The sequence below is a fragment of the Loxodonta africana genome, chromosome 17, assembly GCF_030014295.1.
Source record: "Loxodonta africana isolate mLoxAfr1 chromosome 17, mLoxAfr1.hap2, whole genome shotgun sequence".
Taxonomy (NCBI): Eukaryota; Metazoa; Chordata; class Mammalia; order Proboscidea; family Elephantidae; genus Loxodonta; species Loxodonta africana.
This window is the reverse complement of record NC_087358.1, coordinates 29,408,847-29,430,161: the sequence shown is the minus strand read 5'-3', so window position 1 is coordinate 29,430,161 and position 21,315 is coordinate 29,408,847. Positions and strand designations below refer to the sequence as shown.

General features: G+C 38.0%; 1 pseudogene; it reads right to left on the bottom strand.

The window, feature by feature from the left end:
* Nucleotides 1-5,448: 5,448 nt before the first annotated feature.
* Nucleotides 5,449-7,434, bottom strand: LOC100662565 (ectonucleotide pyrophosphatase/phosphodiesterase family member 1-like; annotated as a pseudogene).
* Between the last annotated feature and the right edge of the window lie 13,881 nt (nt 7,435-21,315).

Below are 21,315 nucleotides of genomic sequence, written 5' to 3'. Positions count from 1 at the left end.
CAAAATGGTATAGCCATTGTGGAAAACAATGTGACTATTCCTCAAAAAACTAGAGGTAGCGCTGCCATAATGCACAGTAAGTCCATTCCTAGGTATACATCCTAGGGATGTAATAGAAGGAACAGGAACAGACATATGCACACCTATGTTCATCACAGCACTGTTCACAAAGGCAAAAAGATGGAAACAACTTAAGTTTACATCAATGGGTGAATGGATAAGTAAATGTGGCACATACATACAATGGAATACTACTCAGCAATAAAGAAAAATGAGTCCCCAAAACATCTTGGAATATGATAAATCTGTAGAACATTATTTTGAGTGAATTACCCTCAATCACAAAAGAAACAAAACAAGTATTTTATGTTCTCACTTTCATGGAATGATATGAAGAGGTAAATATACAGAAACTAATGTTCATTAGTGGTTACCAGGGATTGGTAACCACTCTCTCTACACAGTAGACAGTTGTTATTTTTGGTAATGGGAAAGATAAAGATGAATGAGGGTGAAGTGTACACAGCTTGATGAAGGTAAACGTTTTCATAAAAGTATACCAGAAAAAAGGACCTGTTGGTAATTGCTATGGCATATATAATTTTAAGACAACAGCAAAAGCAACCAAAAAATGTATGTGCAGATATATATATATATATATGTATGTATACAGGCATGTGTGTGTATAAGTATGTATATGAGTAATATATGTGTGTATATATAGGTGTATGTATATGTAGATGTATATGCATATAAGTGCCTCTGTGCACACATATTCGTATATATAATAAACTCTGAAACTTTCTCTTGAATGTAAAGTAGCTAAAGTGAAGGAAAAAATGATTAAGTAAAAGGGCTAAACAGAAGACTTCAAAGGGTGGCTCAAGAAGGCAAAGTTAAGTATTACAATGAAATGTGCGAAGACCTGGAGTTAAAAAACTAAAAGGGTGAGTAGTGTCTGGGATCTTAAAAGCTTGTGAGCAGTTATCTAAGATACAACTATTGGTCTCTACTCATCCAGAGCAAAAGAGAAAGAAGGAAACTAAAGACTTGAAGAAGAAACTATTCTACAAGGCAAATAGTTTACAGGAAACATGGCCTCATCTACCCTGAGAACAGAAGAATTAGATGGTACCCAGCTACCACTACCAACCATTCTAATCAGGGCCACAACAGATGGACCCTGGTAGAATGGGAGAAAAATGTGGAACAGAATCTTAAATTCCTAAAACAAAAAATACAGACTTACCGAACTGGTTGAGAGTGGAGGACTCCCTGAGCCTACTGCCCTGTGATACTCTTCAAACCTTGAACCAAAACTAACCCCCGAGGTCACTTTTTAGCTAAATAACAGATTGGCTCACAAAAAAAATGAGTATCACTCATAAGTACTGTGCTCCTTTAAAAAATCACCTGTACAACACCAAGTGGTCAACAATTACCTTAAAGATGAGAATGTAATGGGGCAGGAAAACTAGATTAATGGAAATGGAACAACTAACACAGAAATAATGAGAATGTGCATGCATTGTGAAGAATGTAATGAATATCACTGAACAATATGAGTAGAAATTGTTGAGTGGGAACCTAAACTGCTGTGTAAACTTTCACCAAAAACACAATATATTATTTTTAAAAATGTCTGAAACTAGTTCTCTTCTTTCTTGGTAAAAGTTGAGACCAGTTATGTGTTCAACATCATGATCCGGGCTTTCCATAACTGTTCAACCCATGAGCATTTGTACTTCCTGTGAACACAGCTATCACTGTGACCAGTCCTGTGAGGCAACATGATAGTGAACGTATATAAATTTCACACTGCAAGTGAGTCTGTGATGCATTTTTACAACTTGTTATCTCAGTGAAGAAGTGAGTTGGAATCAGAATTTCTTGATTACTGATGAGTTTGCTGTTTCATTTCAGAGTCTCTTGGGAATCATAACATCCGTGATAATCAGAGTCAAACATGGGACCACTAAGAACATTGGCACCATTTCTTCCTTCAGCATACCTTCACAGATGTTATTGTCAGGTGCTGTCGGGTCAGCTTTGGCTTATAGCGACTCTATGTACAACAGAACAAGACACTGCCCAGTCCTGTACTATCCTCACAATCACTACTATGCTTAAGCCCATTGTTGCAGCCACTATATCAAACCATCAGGTTGAGGGTCTTCCTCTTTTTTACTGACCCTCTACTTTACCAAGCATGATTTCCTTCTCCAGGGACTGATCCCTTCTGATAACACATCCAAAGTATGTGAGACATAGTCTTGCCATCCTGGGTTCTAAGGGGCATTCTAGATGTACTGCTTCCAAGACAGATTTGTTCCTTCTTTTAGCAGTTCATGGTATATTCAATATTCTTTGCCGACACCCAATTCAAAGGCATCAATTCTTCTTTGGTCTTCCTTATTCATCGTAGAGCTCTCACATGCATAGGAGGTGATTGAAAACACCATGGCTTCCTGGGTCAGGTGCACCTTAGTCTTCAAGGTGACATCTTTGCTTTTCAACACTTTAAAGAGGACTTTTGCAGCAGATTTTCCCAAGGCAATGCACCTTTCGATTTCTTGACTGCTGCTTCCATGGGTGTTGATTATGGATACAAGTAAAATGAAATCCTTGACAACTTCAATCTTTTCTTCATTTATCATGATGTTGCTTATTGGTCCAGTTGCGAGGATTTTTGTTTTCTTCAGGTTGAGGTGTAATCCACACTGAAGGCCATAGTCTTTGATCTTCATTAGTGAGTGTTTCAATTCCTCTTCACTTTCAGCAAACAGGATTGTGTCATCAACATAATGCAAATTTTTAATATGTCTTCCTCCAATCTTGATGTCCCATTCTTCTTCATAGAGTTCAGCTTCTTAGATTATTTGCTCAACATACAGATTGAATAGGTATGGTGAAAGGATACAACCCTGACGCACACCTTTCCTGACTTTAAACCACGTGATATCCCCTTGTTCTGTTTGAACGACTGCCTCTCGATTTATGTACGGGTTCCTCATGAGCACAATTAAGTGTTCTGGAACTCCCATTCTTCACAATGTTATCCAGAATTTGTTATGATCCACACAGCCGCATGCCTTTGCATAGTCAATAAAACACAGGTAAACATCTTCCTGGTATTCTCTGCTTTTAGCCAGGATCCATTTGACATCAGCGGTGATATCCCTCATTCCATGTCCTCTTCTGAATCCGGCTTGAATTTCTGGCAGTTCCTTGTTGATGTTCTGCTGCAACTGCTTTTGAATGATCTTCAGCAAAATTTCACTTGTGTGTGATATTAATGATATTGTTCGATAATTTCCGCATTCAATCGGATCACTTTTCTTGGGAATAGTCATAAATATGGATCTCTTCCAGTCGGTATGGCCATGTAGTTGTCTTCCAAATTTCTTGGTATAGACAAGTGAGCACTTCCAGCACTGCATTCATTTGTTGAAACTTCTCAGTTGATAATCTGTCAATTCCTGGAGCCTCGTTTTTCGCCGATGTCTTCAGTGCAGCTTGGACTTCTTCCTTCAGTACCATAAGTTCCTGGTCATATGCTACCTCTTGAAATGATTGCATGTTGATCAATTCTTTTGGTATAATGACTCTGTGTATTTCTTCCATCTTTTTTTGATGCTTCCAGTGTCGTTTAATATTTTTCCCATAGAATCCTTCACTATTGCAATTCGAGGCTTGAATTTTTCTTCAGTTCTTTCAGCTTGAGAAATGCCGACCATGTTCTTCCCTTTTGATTTTCTATCTCCAGCTCTTTGCACATGGAATTATAAGACTTTACTTTGTCTTCTTGAGCCCCCCTTTGAAATCTCCTGTTTAGCTCTTTTATTCATCATTTCTTCCTTTTGCTTTAGATACTTGATGTTCAAGAGCAGGTTTCAGAGTCTCTTCCAACATCCATTTTGGTCTTTTCTTTCCTGTCTTTTCAGTGACCTCTTGCTTTCTTCATGTATGATGTCCTTGATATCATTCCACAGCTGATCTGGTCTTCAATCATTAGTGTTCAGTGACTCAAATCTATTCTTGAGATGGTCTCTAAATTCAGGTGGGATATACTGAAGTCATACTTTGATTGTCATGGATTTGTTCTAATTCAGTTTCAACTTGAACTTGCAGATGAGTGGTTGATGGTCTGTTCCACAGTTGGAAGTTGGCCTTGTTCTGACTGATGATATTGAGCTTTTCTATCATCTCTTTCCACAGATGTAGTGGATTTGATTTCTGTGTATTCCATCTGGGGAAGCCCACGTGTATAGTCGGCGTTTGTGTTGGTGAAAAACGTATTTGCAATGAAGAAGTCATTGGTCTTGCAAAATTCAATCATGCCATCTCTGGGATCGTTTCTACCACCAAGGCCATAGCTTCCAACTACTGATCCTTCTTTGTTTCCGAATTTGCTTTCCAGTCACCAATTATCAGTGCATCTTGATTGCATGTATGATCAATTTCAGACTGCGTAAGTTGGTAAAAATCTTCAATTTCTTCCTCTTTAGCCTTAGTAATTGGTACATAAATTTGAACAATAGTTGTATTAATTGGTCTTCCTTGTAGGCATATGGATATTATCCTATCACTGACAACCTTGTACTTCAGGAGAGATCTTGAAATGTTCTTTTTGATGATGAATGCAACACTATTCCTCCTCAAGTTGTCATTCCCGGCATAGAGGACCATATGATTGTCTGATTCAAAATGGCCAATACCAGTCTATTTCAGCTCACTAATGCCTAGGATATTAATGTTTCTACATTCTTTTTCATTTTTGAGGATTTCTGATTTTCCTGAATTCATACTTTGTACATCCCACGTTCTGTTTGTTAATGGATGTTTGCAGCTATTTCTTCTCATTTTGAGTCATGCTGCATCAGCAAATGAAGGTCCCGAAAGCTTGACTCCATCCACGTCATTAAGGTCAACTCTACTTTGAGAAGGAAGCTCTTCCCCAGTCATATTTTGAGTGCCTTCCAACATGGGGGCTTATCTTCTGGCACTATATCAGACAGTGTTCCATTGCTATTCATGAGGTTTTCACTGGCTAATCTTTTCAGAAGTAGATTACCGGGTTTTTCTTCCTAGTCTGTCTTAGTCTGGAAACCTGTCCACCATGGGTGACCCTGCTGGTATTTGACTACTGGTGGCATAGCTTACAGCATCACAGCAACGTGAAAGCCTCCGCAGTATGACAAACTGACAGACATGTGGGGTACCTTCACAGTAGGTGCCGTGAATGTAGCGACATATAACTTGAAAACTCTGGTGCACTGGCAATATATTAGTGGTAAACAATGCTTCAGAATATATTTGATTTGAACCTTTATTTAGTTGTGGTGGTTAGAGGAACCCATAACTCAGTTTAGCATTATTTTTACAAAATTAACATTTACAGGAAGGACTAAGAGAAATTTGAAGATCCTTGTAAAAACAGTCGGAAAAGCCTTCTGTGCAGAAACTGCCATTTTTACCAATGGTGTAGGGCATGCAAAGGCATTAGGATGTCATGGCTTATCTACTTCCTTATAAAGAAGACAGATAGTGCTGTTCTTCTGTAGAAATCTAGGTGTTCTATAGGACAAAATGCCATGCTTAATACTATTCTCTTCCACCATGATGAGATTCAACTGTGTCTGAAAATCCATACTCGCAAAATCAAGAGGCCTCATGAGCAGCCAGGGTTATCTCTTGGGGTTCTTGTGAAGGGGCACTGTACCAGGGGATAGTCTTTTTTGGATCTTTGGGGAGGTAAGCAGGATTCTTTAGAAGGTGGTTAAGACTTCCGTGAGTTCCGTTACTAGAAACTGGTATCAAATTCAGTAAATCACACATGAAGTTATAGACTTCAGTTTTCAAAGAGGTCAACTTCAATGCCGTGTTTGAATCCAGATCCATAGCCAATAGCAAACCAGGCTTGAATATTTGGAAATACTTTATCAGAGCCATGAAATCTACTTTCACAATATTTTCTCTCTGAAGGATTCAATGCAAGTTGTCACTGAAGATTCAAATAGAATGTCAAAGACTCAATTTTGTCACTCTTGGCAAAGTGCAAATGCTTGGGTAAGAAATGTGTCAAGTAAGGTTTCAAGTGCTGGTTTGGTTCCTGGCAAGAAAGATTTCTGGCTGTACCATCACAATTAAATGAGTGTTATTTGGGACATCAGAAGTTCTCAACTGAATTTCAGATCCACAGAAAATTTTAATATTTTTAACATTCCCAAATATTTATTCAGATGTACATACTTCTTACAGCTGCTTTATTCCTTATCATGCTCTGAAATGAGAGTGAAGTTCAGGCACCTATGCAAATTCAGCACCTTCAGAACAACCGTTAGCATGCTGACCATATTTTCAATCCTCTGCAACGTTTGGTGGCTTCATTGCTGACTGGTCTATATGAAGGTCCTAAAGAATCTGGTTCTTCTAAACAGAATATAAAAGTGTAGCCTTTCATTTTCAGGAAGCTACAGCCTCTTAAGAACAGTTAAAATTCTTTCTTCAAATAGGGTACTGAACCATTATATATTTTAGAGATGTTTGGGAGAATTCCATTAATATCCACATCTGATCCTGTACTCACCTCCAAAAAGTAAAAAAAAAAAAAAATGTGTCAGACTTGAGGCCTTGATATTTAGCTGTGAGCCAAATTTGTTCTCCTTTGTACCAGTCAGGATTAAATTTCTCTTTACTTTGAAGTGGAAAGAAAATATTCATTTTTTTTTGAATCATACATTTTATTGTCAATTATGCCGTGGGATTCTGAATAAAGACCTATGACAATGCTGTAGTCAGTGGGGAAAGTTTTTGTTGGATATATTGTTCTCCTGTTTTTAACATACATCCCACAGTTTTTTAGTCTGCTAACAACAAGAAGAGGTCTACCTCAGTGTGTAAATATTCTGCCCTGAAATCATTTGTCTTAGCTATCTAGTGCTGCCATAACACAAACACCACAAGTAGATGGTTTTAAAGAACAGAAATTAATTTTCTCACAGATCAGGAAGTTAGAAGTTCAAATTCAGGATGTGGCTCCAGGGTTAAGTCACTCCTTGTCTATTTCAGTTTCTAGTTGTAGTTGTTATTAGCTACTGTGGAGTCTGCCCCCTAGTGATGACAACCCATGCACAAGCGAAAGGAACACTGGTCCTGCACTGCCCTATGATTGGTTGCAGATCAGAGTATTGTGATCCATAGGATTTTCAGCAATTCTTGTAGATGCATCTGCCTCCATTGACTGTCCTCCTTTTCTCCCTCTGCATGTCTCTGTGTCCATTCTCCCTTTTTATAACTCAGAAGTGATTAAATTTAGAACCTACCCTACTTGGGTATGATCTAATTAACACAACGAAGAAACCTTTATTTCAAAACAGAATTCCATTAACAGGTATAGGAATTAGGATTTTAATACATATTTTGGGGGACACCGTTCATTCCATTGCACCATCCAAAGAAACTAAGAGGGTAGGAGTTATTTCGGACCCTCCTAGACAGTGGCTCATGAATGTCCACACATGTTCTTCTACCCAATTTTTCTCACCTTGGTACACAGGGCTGTCGCTGATGCAAGAGTCACCCTTGTCTCTCCAGTCATCTGAACAGGAGAGTAGAGGCTTCTGGACAACCCCTTCTCACCACACCTGAATTTTCTGCAAGTCTATGTATATTCTAGTTCTATGTATGTCTCCTGGTCACCTAGACAGCAGCTTCCAGGGTCATTTCACGCAACATCAGCAGGAGTTCCCAAATGTTCTCTCGAAACAGCGACCTTTACAACTTTTAACTACTTTTTCATAACTTGGTCTCCACTGGAAAATGCAGTCAAGTATTGTTGTTAACACGTAGACTGACAATACCAGCGAGAACATGCCTAGCCTCACTGTAGCCTATACTAAACTAATAGGTTACTCTTCTTTTAGAAACTGTTATCAAGAACTATGAAGGGTCTGAGATTCTACCCTATTAACAAGCTAATGAGTAAGCTTGCCAAAGTTTCTTGAGTTGGAGAAAAAGGACTTTGTTACTCACAGAGTAGCAAGCAGTATGAACATCAGCATATTTGCATCAGTTCCTCTTGTCCTCAAGTTCCACGGAGGAAACACAGATAGACTTGGATGGATGTCTTCATGCACAGTGGGTTGAATTATAGGAGAGGAAACCTGAGCTTAAGGAATCAGAATTTTTTATAATGGGCAGCGTGTATGCCTGCTCTTTGAGCTGGACAGAAACACTGTATCTTTCAAGGAGGTTTGCTATAGAAACATCCTTGAAAATACATTTCAAAACAAAGGACAGTCAGTACCTCAGTTTGCAAGATGTGCAAAAACATAAGAAACTCAAGGAAAAATAGTCTCACAACAAGGTTATGGGATCAGTCTCCTTCCCAAAGCCACGAGCTGGTCAGAATGTATGTCTTTCTGAAAGTACAACTGAGATCAGTACTTAGTGGTGTGCTGATAAATGTTTAACAACTAGCTTTCTGAAAAAAGAAAAAGTCCTAATTTGCAGCCTTTGGGGGTTTCTATGCTCATATCATGGCTGATTTTGAGCTATTAATTGGATGTCAATGAATGCAAAGTTGAGAAGAGATGCACAGTAGTGCCCCATGTACCACTGTACCGTATTTCTACCATACAGATTTTTGAAGGCTGGGAATTCCAGAACACTTCAGTTGTGCTCATGCAGAACCTGTACATGGATCAAGAGGCAGTCATTCAAACAGATCGGGTTATACACTTCGTGGTTTAAAATTGGAAAAGGTGTGAGGCAGGGTTGTACCTTTTACCTTATTTACCCTATCTGTATGTTTTTGTTGTTGTGTGCCATCGTGTCAATTCTAACTCACAGTGACCCTATACGACAGAGTAGAACTGCCCCATAGGGTTTTCAAGGTGGTAATTTTTATGAGCAGATGGCCAGGTCTTTTCTTCTAAGGAGTTGCTGGTAGGTTCAAACCACAGACCTTTCATTTACCAGCCAAGAACTTAACCATTTCACCGCCAGGTCTGCTTTCAATCTGTGTGCTGAACAAACAATCCAGGAAGCTGAACTGTGTGAAGAAGAACACAGCATCAGGATTGGAGAAAGACTCATTAATAATCTTTGACAAACCGATGACAAAACTTTGCTTGCTGAAAATGAAGACAACCTGAAGTACTTATTGATGAATGTAAAAGACCATAGCCTTGACTATGGATTACGCCTGAATGTGAAGAAAATGAAAACCTTACAAATGGACCGAAAAACTACATAATGATAAATGGAGAAAAAATTGAAGTTGTCAACAATTTCATTCTATTCAGATCAACAATCAATGTCCATGGAAGCAGCAGTCAAGAAATCAGATGTATTGCATCGGGCAAATCTGCTGCAAAAGACTTCTTTAAAGTTTTATAAAGCAAAGATATCACTTTGTTGACGAAGATGCACTTGACCCAAGCCATACACATGCCTCATATGCATGCAAAAGCTGTACAATGAAAAAGGAAGACAAAAGAAGAATAGATGCATTCAGATTGTGGTGTTGGTGAAGAATATTGAATATACCATGGACTGGCAGAAAAACAAATCAGTCTTAGAAGAAATACAACCAGAATGCTTCTTAGCTTCTTACCAGGGCTGGCAACACTTTGGCTTGTTTACTTTGGACACATCATCAGGAAAGACAAATTGCTAGAAAAGAACATTACGTTTGGTAGAGGGTCAGCAAAAACGAGGGAACGCCTCAATGAAATGGATGGATGCACAGCCACAACAATGGATTCAAACATACCCATGATCATGAAGATGGCACAGGATCAGGCAATGTTTTGTGCTGTTATGTATAAGGTCACCAGAAGTCAGAGTTGACTTGATTGTAACTAACAACGACACCATACAGATATATAATAGACATGAATAATATATCAAGAGCGCAGTGATACTAAAGCGTAGTAAAATCATTAGGAACTAAAGAGTTTGAGTATTTAATATTGTTTTTCTTTTTAATATACTTTATTTAATTATTAATTTACATGACTTAATTTTTAATAATAGCCATGTTTAATAACCAGCTTGTGAAAATTCTGAAAATTTAACAATTGGCTCTTGTAAGGTATTATGGATTGGCTTCAATAAACCACGGCTGGACATACAGATGATTTCAGTGGATATATTGTTAATTATTAAGCGTCATCTATGGATAGTAATCAAAAGGCTAGAAAACAACTGGAAGTCTGATGTACACAATTGTTCTTAATTTTATTAATTAGTATTTATTTCAAGTGTAATATGTGTCAGCTCTAGTCTAAGTACATTAGATGGGTTATGTTAATTTATTTGGTTTCATATAATCATTGTTCAATATATGTATGAAGTTCTGTCTTTATATCAGTGATATTTTAACCTCTTTTGGATTATGGACTCTTCGAGAATTTACTTAAAGCTATAGACTTGCTTTGCCCATAATTTTAGGGAATACATGGATTCCCTGAATCCCATTGCTGGGTTTCCACTTTAAAACTCTCTATTTTGGATGTCTTATTATGTGCTTATGTAATAGTATTGCAATAAAATTTTCTGTTTCTAAACTCTGACTTACTTTAAGCAGTATTTAACAGCATAGAAATTCAGGGATAGAATTTTGACAACCCTATCAAGTAAATTACATTATATGAAGAGAATGTTCTTATCCTGAGGAAATAGCAAAAACACAATGTGTGCTAAAGTGATAGTTACAGAATAATTTATATTAGGGTAAAACTGGAAACAATTTAGACATCCAGTAACAGGGTGTGGAATCCCTGGGTGGTGCAAATGGTTAACACACTCAGGCGCTAACTGAAAGGTTGGAGTTTCAAGTTCATTTAGAGGCACCTCAGAAGAAAGGGCTGGTTATCTACTTCCAAAAACCCCCTGTGGAGCACAGTTCTTCTCTGACAAACATGGGGTTGCCATGAGTTGGAGTCAACTCCAGGGCAACTGGCATAATAACGTATGGGTTCAACAAATTATGATAAAACAAAACGTCATGAAGCCATCTGTAATGAAGATGCACATCAGTATTTAATGTTGATGGCCTATCACTGTGTCAAAAAAACAGGTTCCTAAGGAGCATATACGGAAATCCTGATGGATTAGTGTTTAAGAGCTACTATGGCTGCTAACCAAAAGATTGGCAGTTCAAATCTACCAGGTGCTCCTTGGAAACTCTATGTGGCGGTTCTACTCTGTCCTATAGGGTCGCTATGAGTAGGAATCAACTTGAGAGCAGCGGGTTTTTGGTTTTAAGAAACATAAGTACTATAATCTGTTTTGAAAAATATATATACCTATGGAAAATAGTTCGGGAAAGTTTGGTTCTTAAACTATTTATGCTAGTTTAAATAAAGAAGGATCATTGATGGGCTACGTGAGGAATTTTAAAGGAAATCTCTCATGGGTCCAAGAGTTGAAGCCATTATATGGCTGATGTCATGGAGTCTGGAGCTAGAGTTAACATAATAAGGAGGCTCTAGGAGATCAGAGTTCAAAGCCTTCCCATGAATAATTATAATAAAAAGCAAACCCATTGCCATAAAGTTGATTCAGACTCATAGTGACTCCATAGGGTTTCCAATGCTGTAAATCTCTATGAAAGCAGGCTGCCACAACTTTCTGCCGTGGATCCTCTGGCGGTTTCGAACTACTCATCTTTTAATTAGCAATTGCTCGCTTTAACCACTGGACCACCAGGGCTTTTTTCCCTTCTACGTGACTCAGCCTCACTGTGTTTCTCGGTTTCTTTTTCTACTTTTGTACCCATAGTTAAAAAAAAAAATTTTTTTTTTTTTAACTTAACTCACCCATAGCACACCATGGTTTCCCTAATTCATGAACTTTGGTTTTATATCTTATTGCTATTTTTTTGTAGTTTAAATTTCCAAAATAGAACTTGTTGGCTTAGTTTATCTTATGGATCTAGGCCACACAGGTTTGTTCCTGGACAACCTGTTGGTTGGTTTTCCTGGGGAGATGTTCACAAACAGTAGGGTGATGGAGTTAGGTGATAAGTTATAAGTGGTAGAAAAGGCCTTTTCATTTAGAAAGAACTTGGGCAAGTAGGCAGCATGAAATAAGTCTAAAAGGCAAAGGTCGTTGCCGTTGGGCATCGTCTAGTAAATTTTTTTTTTTTTTTATTAAGCTTCAAGTGAACATTTACCATTCCAATCAGTCTGTCACATGTAGGTTTACATACATCTTACTCCCTTCTCCCACTTGCTCTCCCCCTATTGAGTCAGCCCCCACAGTCTCTCGTTTCGTGCCAATTTTGCCATCTTCCCTCTCTCTCTATCTTCCCATCCCCCCTCCAGTCAAGAGTTGCCAACACACTCTCCCGTGTCCACCTGATTTAATTAGCTCACTCTTCATCAGCATCTCTCTGCCCCCCACTGACCAGTCCTTTTCATGCCTGATGAGTTGTCTTCGGGGATGGTTCCTGTCCTGTGCCATCAGAAGTTCTGGGGAGCATTGTCTCTGGGATTCCTCTCGTCACAATCATACCATTAGGTGTGGTCTTTTAATGAGAATTTGGGGTCTGTATCCCATTGGTCTCCTGCTCCCTCAGGAGTTGTCTGTTGTGCTCCCTGACAGGGCAGACATCGATTGTGGCCGGGCACCAACTAGTTCTTCTGGTCTCAGGATAATGTAGGTCTCTGGTTCATGTGGTCCTTTCTGTCTCTTGGGTTCTTAGTTGTCGTGTGACCTTGGTGTTCTTCCTTTGCCTTTGCTCCCGGTGGGTTGAGACCAATTGATGTATCTTAGATGGCCGCTTGTTGGCATTTAGGACCCAGGTGCCACAACTCAAAGTGGGATGCAGAGTGTTTTCATAATAGAATTATTTTGCCCATTGACTTAGAAGTCCCCTCAAACCAAGTTCCCCAGACCCCAGCCCCTGCTCCGCTGACCTTTGAAGCTTTCATTTTATCCCGGAAACCTCTTTGCTTTTAATCCAGTCCAATTAGGCTGATTTTCCTTGTATTGAGTGTTGTCCTTCCCTTCACCCAAAGCAGTTCTTATCTACAGATTGATCAATAAAAAGCCCTCTCCCTCCCTCCCTCCCTCCCCCCTTTGTAACCACATAAGTATGTGTTCTTCTCTGTTTTTTCTATTTCTCAAGATCTTATAATAGTGGTCTTATACAATATTTGTCCTTTTGCAACTGACTCATTTCGCTCAGCATAATGCCTTCCAGATTCCTCCATGTTATGAAATGTTTCAGAGATTCGTCACTGTTCTTTATCGATGTGTAGTATTCCGTTGTGTGAATATACCACAATTTATTTACCCATTCGTCCGTTGACGAACATCTTGGTTGCTTCCAGCTTTTTGCTATTGTAAACAGAGCTGCAATAAACATGGGTGTGCATATATCTGTTTGTGTGAAGGCTCTTGTATCTTTAGGGTATATTCCGAGGAGTGGGATTTCTGGGTTGTATGGTAGTTCTATTTCTAACTGTTTAAGATAACGCCAGATGGATTTCCGAAGTGGTTGTACCATTTTACAATCCCACCAGCAGTGTACGAGAGTTCCAATCTCTCCGCAGCCTCTCCAACATTTATTATTTTGTGTTTTTTGGATTAATGCCAGTCTAGTTGGTGTGAGATGGAATCTCATGGTAGTTTTAATTTGCATTTCTCTAATGGCTAATGATCGAGAGCATTTTCTCATGTATCTGTTGGCTGCCTGAATATCTTCCTTAGTGAAATGTGTGTTCATATCCTTTGCCCACTTCTTGATTGGGTTGTTTGTCTTTTTGTGGTTGAGTTTTGACAGAATCATGTAGATTTTAGAGATCAGGAGCTGGTCGGAGATGTCATAGCTGAATATTCTTTCCCAGTCTGTAGGTGGTCTTTTTACTCTTTTGGTGAAGTCTTTAGATGAGCATAGGTGTTTGATTTTTAGGAGCTCCCAGTTATCTGGTTTCTCTTCATCATTTTTGGTAATGTTTTGTATTCTGTTTATGCCCGTATTAGGGCTCGTAGGGTAGATCCTATTTTTTCTTCCATGATCTTTATCGTTTTAGTCTTTATGTTTAGGTCTTTGATCCACTTGGAGTTAGTTTTTGTGCATGGTGTGAGGTATGGGTCCTGTTTCATTCTTTTGCACATGAATATACAGGTATGCCAGCACCATTTGTTAAAAAGACTATTATTTCCCCAATTTACTGACACTGGTCCTTTGTCAAATATCAGCTGCTCATACGTGGATGGATTTATATCTGGGTTCTCAATTCTGTTCCATTGGTCTATGTGCCTGTTGTTATACCAGTACCAGGCTGTTTTGACTACTGTAGCTATATAATAGGTTCTGAAATCAGGTAGGGTGAGGCCTCCCACTTTCTTCTTCTTTTTCAGTAATGTTTTGCTTATCCGGGGGTTCTTTCCTTTCCATATGAAATTAGTGATTTGTTTCTCTATCCCCTTAAAGTATGACATTGGTATTTGGATTGGAAGTGCGTTATATGTATAAATAGCTTTTGGTAGAATAGACATTTTTACTATGTTAAGTCTTCCTATCCTTGAGCAGGGTATGTTTTTCCACTTAAGTATGTCCTTTTGAATTTCTTGTAGCAGAGTTTTATAGTTTTCTTTGTATAGGTCTTTTACATCCTTGGTAAGATTTATTCCTAAGTATTTTATCTTCTTGGGGGCTACTGTGAATGGTATTGATTTGGTTAATTCCTCTTCGGTGTTCTTTTTGTTGATGTAGAGGAATCCAAGTGATTTTTGTATGTTTATTTTATATCCTGAGACTCTTCCAAACTCTCCTATTAGTTTCAGTAGTTTTCTGGAGGATTCCTTAGGGTTTTCCATGTATACGATCATGTCATCTGCAAGTAGTGATAGCTTTACTTCCTCCTTGCCAATCTGGATACCCTTTATTTCTTTGTCTAGCCTAATTGCCCTGGCTAGGACTTCAAGCACGATGTTGAATAAGAGCGGTGATAAAGGGCATCCTTGTCTGGTTCCCGTTCTCAAGGGAAATGCTTTCAGGTTCTCTCCATTTAGAGTGATATTGGCTGTTGGCTTTGCATAGATGCCCTTTATTATGTTGAGGAATTTTCCTTCAATTCCTATTTTGGTAAGAGTTTTTATCATAAATGGGTGTTGAACTTTGTCAAATGCCTTTTCTGCATCTATTGATAAGATCATGTGGTTTTTATCTTTTGTTTTATTTATGTGATGGATTACATTAATCGTTTTTCTGATATTAAACCAGCCTTGCATACCTGGTATAAATCCCACTTGATCAGGGTGTATTATTTTTTTGATGTGTTGTTGGATTCTATTGGCTAGAATTTTGTTGAGGATTTTTGCATCTATGTTCATAAGGGATATAGGTCTAAAATTTTCTTTTTTTGTAATGTCTTTACCTGGTTTTGGTATCAGGGAGATGGTGGCTTTATAGAATGAGTTGGGTAGTATTCCGTCTTTTTCTATGCTTTGAAATACCTTCAATAGTAATGGTGTTAAGTCTTCTCTGAAGGTTTGGTAGAACTCTGCAGTGAAGCCGTCTGGGCCAGGACTTTTTTTTGTTGGAAGTTTTTTGATCACCGTTTCAATCTCTTTTTTTGTTATGGGTCTATTTAGTTGTTCTACTTCTGAATGTGTTAGTTTAGGTAGGTAGTATTGTTCCAAGAATTTATCCATCTCTTCTAGGTTTTCAAATTTGTTAGAGTACAATTTTTCATAATAATCTGAAATGATTCTTTTAATTTCATTTGGTTCTGTTGTGATGTGGTCCTTCTCGTTTCTTATTCGGGTTATTTGTTTCCTTTCCTGTTTTTCTTTAGTCAGTCTAGCCAATGGTTTATCAATTTTGTTAATTTTTTCAAAGGACCAGCTTTTGGCTTTGTTAATTCTTTCAATTGTTTTTCTGTTCTCTAATTCATTTAGTTCAGCTCTAATTTTTATTATTTGTTTTCTTCTGGTGCCTGATGGATTCTTTTGTTGCTCACTTTCTATTTGTTCAAGTTGTAGGGACAGTTCTCTGATTTTGTCTCTTTCTTCTTTTTGTATGCGTGCATTTATCGATATAAATTGGCCTCTGAGCACTGCTTTTGCTGTGTCCCAGAGGTTTTGATAGGAAGTATTTTCATTCTTGTTGCTTTCTAAGAATTTCCTTATTCCCTCCTTGATGTCTTCTATAACCCAGTCTTTTTTCAGGAGGGTATTTTTCATTTTCCAAGTATTTGATTTCTTTTCCCTAGTTTTTCTGTTATTGATTTCTAGCTTCATTGCCTTGTGGTCTGAGAAGATGCTTTGTAATATATCGATGTTTTGGATTCTGGAAAGATTTGTTTTATGACCTAATATGTGGTCTATTCTAGAGAATGTTCCATGTGCACTAGAAAAAAAAGTATATTTTGCAGCAGTTGGGTGGAGAGTTCTGTATAAGTCAATGAGGTCAAGTTGGTTGATTGTTGTAAGTAGGTCTTCCGTTTCTCTGTTGAGCTTCTTACTGGATGTCCTGTCCTTCTCCGAAAGTGGTGTGTTGAAGTCTCCTACTATAAATGTGGAGGTGTCTATCTCACTTTTCAATTCTGTTAAAATTTGATTTATGTATGTTGCAGCCCTGTCATTAGGTACGTAAATATTTAATATGGTTATGTCTTCCTGATCAATTGTCCCTTTTATCATTATATAGTGTCCTTCTTTATCCTTTGTGGCGGATTTAAGTCTGAAGTCTATTTTGTCAGAAATTAATATTGCTACTCCTCTTCTTTTTTGCTTATTGTTTGCTTGATATATTTTTTTCCATCCTTTGAGTTTTAGTTTGTTTGTGTCTCTAAGTCTAAGGTGTGTCTCTTATAGGCAGCATATAGATGGATCGTGTTTCTTTATCCAGTCCGTGACTCTCTTTCTCTTTATTGGTGCATTTAGTCCATTTACATTCAGCGTAATTATAGATAAATAAGTTTTTAGTGCTGTCATTTTGATGCCTTTTCATGGGTGTTGTTGTCCATTTCATTTTTCCACATGCTTTTTTGTGCTGAGACGTTTTTCTTAGTAGCTTGTGAGATCCTTATTTTCATAATGTTTAACTTTGTGTTTATTGAGTCGTTACATTTTTCTTGGCTTTTTTCTTGAGTTATGGAATTGTTATTCCTTTTTGTGGTTACCTTATTATTTACCCCTATTTTTCTAAGTAAAAATCTAACTTGTATCCTTCTATATCGCCTTGTATCACTCTCCATCTGGCAGTTCAATGCCTCCTATATTTAGTCTCTCTTTTTGATTATTGTGATCCTTTATCTATTGATTTCCATGATTTCCTGTTATGTGTATTATTTTGTTTATTTATTTATTTTTTAGAATTAGTCTTAATTTGTTTGTTTTTGTGCTTTCCCTATTTGAGTTGCGTTGATATCAGGACGTTCTGTTTTGTGACCTTGTATTGTGCTGGTACCTGATATTATTGGTCATCCGGCCAATCTCCTTTAGCATTTCTTGCAGTCTTGGTTTAGTTTTTGTAAATTCTCTAAACTTGTGTTTATCTGTAAATATCTTAATTTCGCCTTCATATTTCAGAGAGAGTTTTGCTGGATATATGATCCTTGGTTGGCAGTTTTTCTCGTTCAGTGCTCTGTATACGTCGTCCCATTCCCTTCTTGCCTGCATGGTTTCTGCTGAGTAGTCTGAACTTATTCTTATTGATTCTCCCTTGAAGGAAACCTTTCTTTTCTCCCTGGCTGCTTTTAAAATTTTCTGTTTGTCTTTGGTTTTGGCAAGTTTGATGATAATATGTCTTGGTGTTTTTCTTTTTGGATCAATCTTAAATGGGGTTCGATGAGCATCTTGGATAGATATCCTTTCGTCTTTCATGATGTCAGGGAAGTTTTGTGTCAGGATTTCTTCAACTATTTTCTCTGTGTTTTCTGTCCCCCTCCCTGTTCTGGGACTCCAATCACTTGCAAGTTATCCTTCTTGATAGAGTCCCACATGATTCTTAGGGTTTCTTCATTTTTTTTAATTCTTTTATCTGATTTTTTTTCAGCTATGTTGGTGTTGTTTCCCTGGTCCTCCAGATGTCCCAGTCTACATTCTAATTGCTCGAGTCTGCTCCTCTGACTTTCTATTGCGTTGTCAAATTCTGTAATTTTATTGTTAATCTTTTGGATTTCTACATGCTGTCTCTCTATGGATTCTTGCAACTTGTTAATTTTTCCACTATGTTCTTGAATAATCTTTTTGAGTTCTTCAACTGTTTTATCAGTGTGTTCCTTGGCTTTTTCTGCATTTATCCTAATTTCATTTGTGATATCATTAAGCATTCTGTAAATTAGTTTTTTATATTCTGTAACTGATAATTCCAGGATTGTATCTTCATTTGGGAAAGATTTTGATTCTTTTGTTTGGGGGGTTGGAGAAGCTGTCATGGTCTGCTTCTTTATGTGGTTTGATATGGACTGCTGTCTGCGAGCCATCACTGGGAAACTAGATTTTCCAGGTAGTCAGCTGGTACGCTGGCTCCTGGTTCTGAAAACGGTCGCTGTCTGCCCGTATTTGTTCGTTTTCCGTCTGTAAGTCTGTGCTTGTTGTTCAGAGTTCGTAGATTGTTATGTTTGTGATCGATTCCCTTGTTTTTCCGAGTCTTTGTTGCAAGAGGGATTCGCGGTAGCGTCCACCTAGTCTGCCATCTTGGCCCCGCCTCGTGTAGTAATTTTTTTACTCACAGTGATCCCATGTGACAGAGTAGAACTGCCCCATATGGTTTTCTAAGCTGTAATCTTTCCAAGAGCAGACCACCAGCTCTTTTGTCCTACTGAGCTGCTGCGTAGGTTTGAACTGCCAAACTTTTGGTTAGCAGCCAAGCACTTAACTATTGCACTACCAGGGCTCCATGGGGAAGGTTATGCACCAGAAAATTAAGAGTGGCTATCTTTGAGTAGTAGGATTATGAATGATTTTTAAAAATATATGTTTTTCTATTTTGGAATATTTGTATAATGATTATGTATGCCTTGAGAAATAAACAATAATCGCTGTAATGTGATTTCTACATTTTTCTCTGTAGTTTGTAGTTTGGGTCTAACTCCATTTGATGAAGAATTTTCAAATTCTATTACTACTGTGTTGCTTTGGAAAATATGACTGTACTGACACATGTGTCTTTTAACCAGTCAGAGCCAGTTCTGGGTACCATTTTGAGTTGTTCAGCTTTATATCAAGGAATGTGATAGTGCTGGTGAGATACAGAGATATTACTCTTCAACAAGGACTCTGACTTTAAGTTCAGCTGAGTATCTTAATATACAATAGAGATCCAGAGGTGGTAAAATACAGTCACTGCTTCCTCAAAGAACTAGTAATCTAATTACACCAGCAGAAAAATAAAATTAATAAGGCAAGGTAATATATGTGAAGGGTCAAATGAGTGACGTGAAAGTTCAGATGAGTAAGAAATCATTTCAAATAAAAAGACCTCATAGGAGATGGGAGATTTGAATTGGTCTTATTGGATAGGGAACACTTGTGTAGAGGGGGATACAATAGAGGGGTGTTAGATAAGTAATATTCACGAGCGGTGGGAGATAAGATTGGGATGGAAGCAAAGATGAGATTTTACTTAAAGCTTGTCTAATGCACTTTCATAAAATGATTTGAAACTTTTTTTTAAGTTTCAAATTTACTAACTATAGGTAATCCCCAAATTAAGACAAATTTCCATTCTGACCACTCCATCGTAAGTCTGTTCTGACATAAGTCAAATGCTTTTTTTTTTTTTTAGTTTTCATAATTATTGTCTTTTATTATCCGTATCTTTATCAATCTGGTATTTGAACACTGCGAGTAAACATCTGAGAATGATAACACGAGCAAATTACGTGCTGCAAAGTTGTGTGTAGTATATATTACTAATTACAAAAAAAAAAAAGAATGTACAAAAAAAAAATGGTCAATAGTGTGGAGCAACGTAACTCAGAAGTGTCCTAAATTGGGGACTACCTGTACTTAGAATACTTTAGGATGACAACCTAGCTGTTTCTGATAAAGGGAGGATAATCTATTGTTTCACAACTGCCTCTCAGCTCTCTCTCACCGTGAACCCAGGTTTTTAGAATCCTCTGAAATGAGTGAGAGCCCCAAGACTTTCCTTATCTAACATCGGCTTTCTTATGTTCTCCTGGAATTCAGATCTAGAAATCATGTTATTTTGAACCCCTGTTTGGACTTTTACTCCATCTGGGCTCTGATTCTAGTTTTGTTATCTCCTGTTGCCTCTTCTGGCTGTTTTCCACACTGTTTACTACTCTCTTCATTTTGCTGGATGTGCTGGTTCATGTTGCTGACCTTGACTTTGGGTATTACACCATGATACTAATTTTTGGTTCCTAATTCCAAGGTCTTTTTTTTTTTCGGATCCCAGTTTGTGGTACTCAGTTCTGATCCTTGGTGGAGGGAAATTTTGTATAAGATAGAATTCTCTTTATCCTATCTCAGATAATCTATTAGGTGAAGTGTAAATGGTGGTGTATACGTGTTTAAGTAAAATAGCTCACAGAAAGGTAATCATTTCACAGCATAGGCCCCAAGGACAGTGTTATACTGATGTCCATTTTGAATACTGGTTTATAATGGTTTAGGTTGGGTATATGCATTGTATCAGGGTAATAATCGAATCATAAATCAGTATTACAAATGTTTTGCAAAATTTTTCTTTTTCACTTACTCTCCTTATTTATCTCAGTCCCTACTATGTTCAAAAGAAAAAATAAACATTTTTCTAAATGGGCATGCTTGAACTTGTACTCACACACTTATTCTGTTGATACATCATAGTTACTGTGATGAGATGGTCACAGGTTATGAATAGGGTACGTGGGAGGGGACACGGTCCATTAATTTAAGGGCTTGGTCAGGTTCCACCTGTCCAAGCTCCACTCAGCTGTAGATAAAGATCTTCCCTGCAACTGGATCATTTCCTGCCTAGCCTCAGAAATCCTGTCAAATGAAACAGACGATATTGTTACCGCAATTTCGCAAGTTAGAGCCACCTGCCACGAATAGCCAATTCTTGAGACAGGGGTGAAGTGGGTAGCAAGAGCTTTATTAGATATACCGGTATATGGAGACAGAGGGGAATGATCTCCTCCTAAAGTCGTCTGTCTCACCGGACTACCGATGGGTTCGGGTTTTTAAGGAGAAAGGGCCATAAGTTTTAGGGACTTGTGGAATGTGCGTTCTCCTTCTTCTGTTTGGTTTTGGTGGTCGTATCTCAAACATGTTGATCTTGTCCTGCCATTATCCCATCAGCTCAGGGGGTAGCTGGCGCCATCCTTCGTCTTA